We start from the raw sequence: 6,928 nt of genomic DNA, 5'->3' as shown, positions 1-6,928 counted from the left end.
TAAAAGGAATATAAGCTCATGCATAAGTTAAATTTCCAGGAATAAAAAGCAGTAAATGAATAGTAATTGTTTTCCTGGTTTCATTTGTTGGATTTTTTTTTTTTTTTTCAGTCAAAAGCTGAGTCTTGAGTGTGCCACATGGCTGCTCCCTCTCCAAGGGCTTCCAAGTATGACTCAACCAGCTAAGGCTTGAAAATATTTGAGAAAATTTGTTTCAATGATATGGATTGTAGACAGACTACTTTTCTTGTCATCCCTACACAATATATCACCACAGCTGTTTTGCAGTACTGGTACTATATGATGTGTAAGTGGTTCAGAGATGATCTGAAGGCAGGAGTATATACCATCTTAATATGGCTGTAGATGGTTAGTGAACATCTGATGAGCTTTACCTCTGTAGGGGTTCAGGAGCTCAACCCCGAGAGAACCAACAAGCGGCCATGTTTAATTACTGCACGCTTTGTCCTGCATGAAGAAACACAGTGGGATTTTATGGAACCACCAAGCCTGACATGACCTTTGCCTATGGGCTCGCAGGTTATTTAGTCAAAAGAGGGAGAATAGTTTATGTAACTCCTTGCTCATCCTCTGCTGAGTGTGTCAGGGCTTCTGGGCGCTTGAGCCGTTTTCACACCACAGTGATCATGTGATGCGTGCTCCCTTCGTCTTCCTTTCTTATGAAGGTTCCAAAAAGAGAATATTAAGAAATCATAAGCCATAGAGACATCGCTGACTAATTTAAAATTGCATCAGGCCACGTGTGCACAGTGCCAAATATGTCCACGTTCTTCAGTGTGTCTGTTTATTTCCTTATTTGAGACTGTCTTCTGTAACCACATGGGCCTCAAACTCTCGATGGAGCTGAGGTTGACCTTTGAACTTCTGATCTCTGCTTATACACCCAGTCATGGGCACAAGACTTGTAGTCAATCAGCTCTTCAGGCTTCAACCATAGAGTGATCTCTTTCTCAGTTCAGTACTTTCCACTGAATCACTGTCATGAATGATTTTTCTTCCAACCTGAATGCGGAAATCCCCTTGAACTGTGCCTGGCTTAGACTCAGCTAGATTGGTCTCTCCCAGCATCACTCTGCCTGTCTTCACCGCACTGAGCCTCTCCCAGACCATGGCCACCACAGGCTCTGAGTTCATGTACTCCAGCTCTGGGAAGAAAGGTCAGCCTTTCAGGTCAAGGTAGTGCTGCTTCAGGTGTTTTTCAGAAGCCACAAGGAACTTCATGGCCTTCAGGAGGAACCCCTTCTGCTTCAAGAGCTTGATCATCTCGTCTACCAGGCTATGTTGCATGTCCCCTGGCTTGATGGCAATGACAGTGAGCTTAAGTTGGCCATGGTCCAAAAGCCCACAAGTTGGCCCCAGTGGCAGGAAGGTGGAGGTGGGGGGGGTGTAGGGAGGTGACCTTACAAGTTAGACTTTGCTTGCTTGCTTGATTTCTCTTTTCCTTCCTTCCTTCTTTCCTTCCATCCTTCCTTCCTTCCTTCCTTCATATTTTTTGAGAGGGAGCACAGGATAGGGAGAAAGACCTAGAAGGGCTAGGAAGTAGGGTGATCAAGGTTCATTATATGAAATTCCCAAATAATAGAAACATGATATTAAAAATCTGATAATATATTGGGCCATTGTGAAGCATCTGAACTGTTCACCTCAGGATTGTTACAGACTGAGAGCAGAGAAAATGGAAGCAACAGACAAGACCTTGTTAGCTGAGCTGGGTGTCATGTTTATCACCTGTAGCATCTCAGAGCATCTCCTTCTGAGGGTGGAGGACATCTAGCCAGGCATTGAGACCCTATCAAAATTTAATGCTTTGAGCATTCCAGGCACAGCGATGAGCATTAGTAAGCCATATATGAGCACAGGGACCAAAGATGACTCTACACTGAAATAGAAACAGAAATGCATCAGTGGGTCCTTCAGCATCTGGAGTTCACTCAGTTGAAGCATGTTTCCAGTTGCCCAACTAGTCTTTTCAGGGGGCTTTACTGATGTTATTTTTTTTTAACATATACCAAAATAACTACCTTTAATGAGAACCAAAATATAAGGCACTTTTGTTAATGAAGTTTATACTTTGTAGCTTAAAAATCAATTATCAAATATGGTGATAATTACTGCTTTTGCTCTTGAAACATCAAAACACTGAAAGACTATGATTACCAATGTGGTTGATGTATAATCTATTTTACAGATTCACATTTTACAGTCAGTAAGCTTTTACATAAGTGTGCATACACCCATTTGAACACTGAGTAGATTAAGTATCGTTCTAGAAAGTTCCACAGGCCTTGTGATCTCTTTTCCCACTTCATTGATTCTTCCACAAGCAACATATCACCTTCTCTTCAATTACTGTATTTTCATTTTCTAACATTTTTTTCTATGAGAATGTTAATGTTTGATCACTTTTGTAACAGCTTTCATTAACTGTAGATGTTTTCAGATGTGTTCATACCGTAAGCCTATATCAGTAGTTTAGGGCTAATATGGCCAGGCTTTGGATTTGAACTCTAGCACTACCACATAAAACACTTGTTGTAGAGTGATGTGCATACTGTGATTTCTGTGTCTTCCTACCATGATGGACTTTTTGAAGCTTCACGTTTGGGGATATTACCAAAAAGATGTTCTAAGCCTTTGTGTGCAAGTCTGTTTGGGTGTAGCTGGTATCTCATGTAGATAGGAGAATATGTACCATATGGTAGGTATGTGATTAGTGTGTATATGTGTGGGGGGCATGTACATGCAAAGGTCAAAGGCCAAAGTCTGGGTGTCATTTCTAAGGAGCCATCTATGTTGGTTTTTGAGAGTGAGTCTCTCACCGACCTGGAACTTATCACATTGGCTAGACTAGCTCTCCAAAGTCCCACATACCAGCCTATTTCCACCTCCCCAGTGCTGGGATTACCAGCACATCACACAGTTGAGGTTGTTTACCTGGCTTCTGGGACTCAAATTCAGCTCTTCATGCTTGTGCAGTGGCCTCTTTACTGACTGAGCTATCTCTTCAGCTCCCTGACTAGCTTGTTTTAAAAGTTTAAACTGCCAAACTGTTTTCAGTAGTGGTCTTAGAATTTTACTTTCTACCCATGTGTAAAGGGTTTCCAGTCTCTCTGAATCCCTGCCAAGGCTCTTAATGAGTGTTTTGCTGCTGAGCATCTCAGCAAGTGTGTAATGCATCTTGGGACAGTTGACATAAGTATTTCACTGTACCCGCCTGCGGGACTAGTAATTCGTGGGGTCTCCAAAGAGGACCATGCCTGAAAGAAAAACAGGCGAGAGAGAAGAAAGGACTCAAGCAAATGTGCACTTGTCAAGAGTCAAATTTTTTTGAACCGGAGCAGGCTTTTAAGGCCAACCTTAGATAGGGGCGGGGCGAGGGAGGAGCACAGTGTAGAACACTCAGGGAGGGGTAGGTTGGAAAGTCTCACTCTAGAGTTTCTAAACTCAGGGAGGGCAGGGTGGAAGTTACAGAATCTTCTTGGCCCGGGCCCGGAACACTTTGCAGTTATCTCGGGAAGTCATGGTAGAGTTAGCACCTTTCTGCAACTGTCAAGCAGGATGTTGGTCAACCAGGTGCAGCAGGATGGGGGGAATGAGAAAAGGTCAGAAATTTCTTAGGGCTTGTCTCCAACATTTCACCAGTGACTAATTGCGTCAGACATCTTTTTATACTTGTTATCTGTCAGCACACCTTTGCATGAAGTATGTGGAAATCTCTGACACATCCCCAATGGTGCATTTTCTTTCTGTTGAGTTGAGGTTCTTCATGAATTATCAAGTCCCGTTTCATGGCAACTTCTGGGCAATATAAATTTTCACATTGAATGTTAACATGTACGAAGAAAACTCAGCTTTGATCCATAACCACCACTTTAGGGAAATATTTGCTCAAAATGGGTCATAAACCAGATATCAAACCCAAAGCCTTAAAAGATCCAGAAGGAAGTATGAGGTAGCATTTGGGCTCAGTTGATCAATTTCATAGTCCTCAGAAAACTTGGAACCATTTTACTTCTTTTTAGTTTAAACATCCCTGTCTTATGAACTTCTGATATGAATTTTTTAACACTTACTTTGAGTTTATTATTCTTTCATTCTTAAAGCAAGGACTGAGATGATTGGCCCATATCCATGGACATTTAATACAAATTGTACACTAAGTTTTGCTTTTTGAAAGTTTTTGTATTTATTCTTTGATAATTTCATAGGTACATACAACATATTTATATAGAACTATTTATATATATTTATAATATATATATGTAGCTAGAGAGAGAGAGGGAGAGACAGACAGACAGACACACACACACACACACACACACACACACACACGTGGACGTGGGTCTGGGTCGCCTGTCCACTGGAGCTCCAGCAACCTGAAACAAAGATGACTCTGTCTCACCCAGCTGTTGTGCTCTTTTAAACTCTATTTTATTTGGCTTCTTACACATCTTTATTCCTTCCACCAACCTCCTAACCCTAGGTAAGAGAGAAGGAAGGTTCGTGGGGATAGACGGCATAGTTCTCTTTGGCTGCTTCCTGCTGGCTAGGGTACTTAGGTTCCTTGGGGCAAGTTCAATCTTCATTTCAGGAGATCTCTAGCAACCAGGAGCACCAGAAGGGGCAACAGCATTCCTCTTTCTTAGAGCCCTCTTCTCTTTCTGGGTTCTGACATTTATTCCCTCTCAGAGACCTCAGAAGTAAACTAACTTCAGCCAGCAAAGAGCCCCTCTCAGAGCCCACATGAGGCAAATAGGACGCTGTTGTGGACAATCTCAATCAACCCTATATCTCACACCTGGGATTAAAACAAACACATGTTTACATAACATAACTGAGTCTTTAAAGACAGCAAAACTTTCCACTATACCCAGCAGCTATCAACTGCCATCCACTCCTAAGCTGGGAATGGGGCTTTAGGAGACCTCCTCCCACACATGCTGAGATTATGACTGGCTTGATTTTTTGCAGGCATATAGAGCTCCTGGGAGCTCACAGACGCAGTGACAACGTAAAATCTGGAAGAGAGCATTTTACGACTCCTCCTCACCCACCAGTTCTTACCTTCTTTCTGCCACATCTTCTGTGCCGTTGCATGATGCTTGGATGGCAGGAGCCTGATACAGGCGGCCCATCTACAGCTGAGCACTCACTTTGCTCAGAACTGACACTCTGACCAGATACGAGTCTCTGGATTATCGCTGCAAAATGAAGTTTCTCTGGCCGGAGCTGAGAGCAGCATTAATCTGTGGTTAGAAACGTAAATGTTTAGAAGGCAGTTTAACAGCATTTAGCATGAGAGCAACAGTAGGTTTCCTCCCTGGGGCCTCTGACCTCCCCAGTCGTGGGTTTTGACCGTATTTTCTATGCCAGATGTGAGCTTCCTTCTAGTGTGGCGTTTGCCATTCTAGGTCTGAGTTTCCTCACTCACTATAATAACTTCCAGTTCTGTCCATTTTCTTGAAAACCTCATAATTGTAATTTTTGCACTTAAATAACATTCCTTTGTTTATATGTATGACATTTTCACCATCTATTCATCAGTTGGTGGGCATCTATGTTGATTCCATTTCCTGGACGTTGTGGCAGCAATGGGCATGATGTGCAAGTGTCTCCCTCACAGGGTGCAGAGTCGGTTGGTTGTGTGCCAAGGACTGGGAGAGCTGGGTCATATAACAGTTCTATTTCTAGACTTTTGAGAAAAGTCCACACTGGTTTCCAAACTGGCCGCACTCCTATTGTCTCACCAACATTTGCTAACGTTTATATTTCTGACTTTGGTCATTCTGATTGGAGTGAGATGCAATCTTAAATAGACTTTACTGTGTATTTCCATGGTGGCAAAAGATGCTGAACAGTTTTTTAAAAATTTACTAGTCATTATATTTCTCTCTCTTTTTAAAATGAGAACTTTTCATTCAGTTCCATAACCTATTTTAATTGCTTTCTTTTATGTTTTCTTGACTTTTTTGTTTTTGTTTGTTTTGTATTGTCTAAACACAAATCCTCTGTTGCATGTGCGAATAGGGCTTATCTTCATTGGACTAAGTTTTCTTTGTTGTACAGAAACCTTTTAGTTTCATAAGATGACTGTCAACTGTCTTTTGCACTACAGTCCCACTCAGTGAGTCCTTACTCATTTCTGCAAACTGACACATACTCCCTTCTATTCCTTGAGAACCTTTAGGGTATCAGGGTATCACAGAGGCTTCTGTGAGGTCCTCTATCAATTTGAAGTTGGGTTTTGTGCTGAGTGAGAAATAAAAAACTAATTGTTTTAAGGCATAGTCCAGTTATTATTTGGGTTCTCTGGTGTTTTATACTTCTCTATAAACTTCCCCCTCATGACCACTTTCATGTTTGTGCACCATAGATTACGTTTTTATTTTTGTTAAATTCTAGGATAGTTTTTATTGCCTTCTTGATTTCTTCAGTGACCCATTTGTCATCCAGTAGTGTGGTGTTTAATTTCCATGAATTTGTGTTATTTCCTGTAGTTTCTGCTGATCTTGTTAACTAGCTTTGTTCCATGTGGTCAGGTAGAAGATGTTATTTCACTTTTTCTGTATTTCTTGAGGCTTGCTTTGTGTCCTAACGTGGTTAATTTTTCACTTTTCTGAACACTGAAATCCAGTTTTTTTCCCCAGCACCATTTATTGAAGATACTGTTTTTTCCTCTAATGTATATTTGTGACATCTTTGTCAAAAATCATGTGGCTGTAGTTTTGTGGATTTACATCTGCGTCCTCTATTCTACTGGCCTGTGTGTCTGTTTCTTGCCAGTGGTGTGCTGCCTTTATCACTATGGCTCTGTACTATAATTTAAAGTCAGGTATGTTGGTATGTCTTAGAGTATTCATTCATTCATTCATTCATTCATTCATTCATTCATTCATTCATTCATTCA

At 41.3% G+C, this 6,928-nt stretch overlaps 1 pseudogene; it reads right to left on the bottom strand.

Moving 5' to 3' along the window:
• Positions 1-847: 847 nt before the first annotated feature.
• LOC129680996 (putative nucleoside diphosphate kinase) overlaps positions 848-6,928 on the bottom strand; it is a 6,257-nt pseudogene continuing 176 nt past the window's right edge.

The sequence above is a fragment of the Psammomys obesus genome, unplaced genomic scaffold (genome assembly GCF_907164565.1).
Source record: "Psammomys obesus unplaced genomic scaffold, mPsaObe1.curated_primary_1811, whole genome shotgun sequence".
Taxonomy (NCBI): Eukaryota; Metazoa; Chordata; class Mammalia; order Rodentia; family Muridae; genus Psammomys; species Psammomys obesus.
Note: the sequence above shows the minus strand (reverse complement) of the source record. Positions and strands in the feature narration are given on the sequence as shown.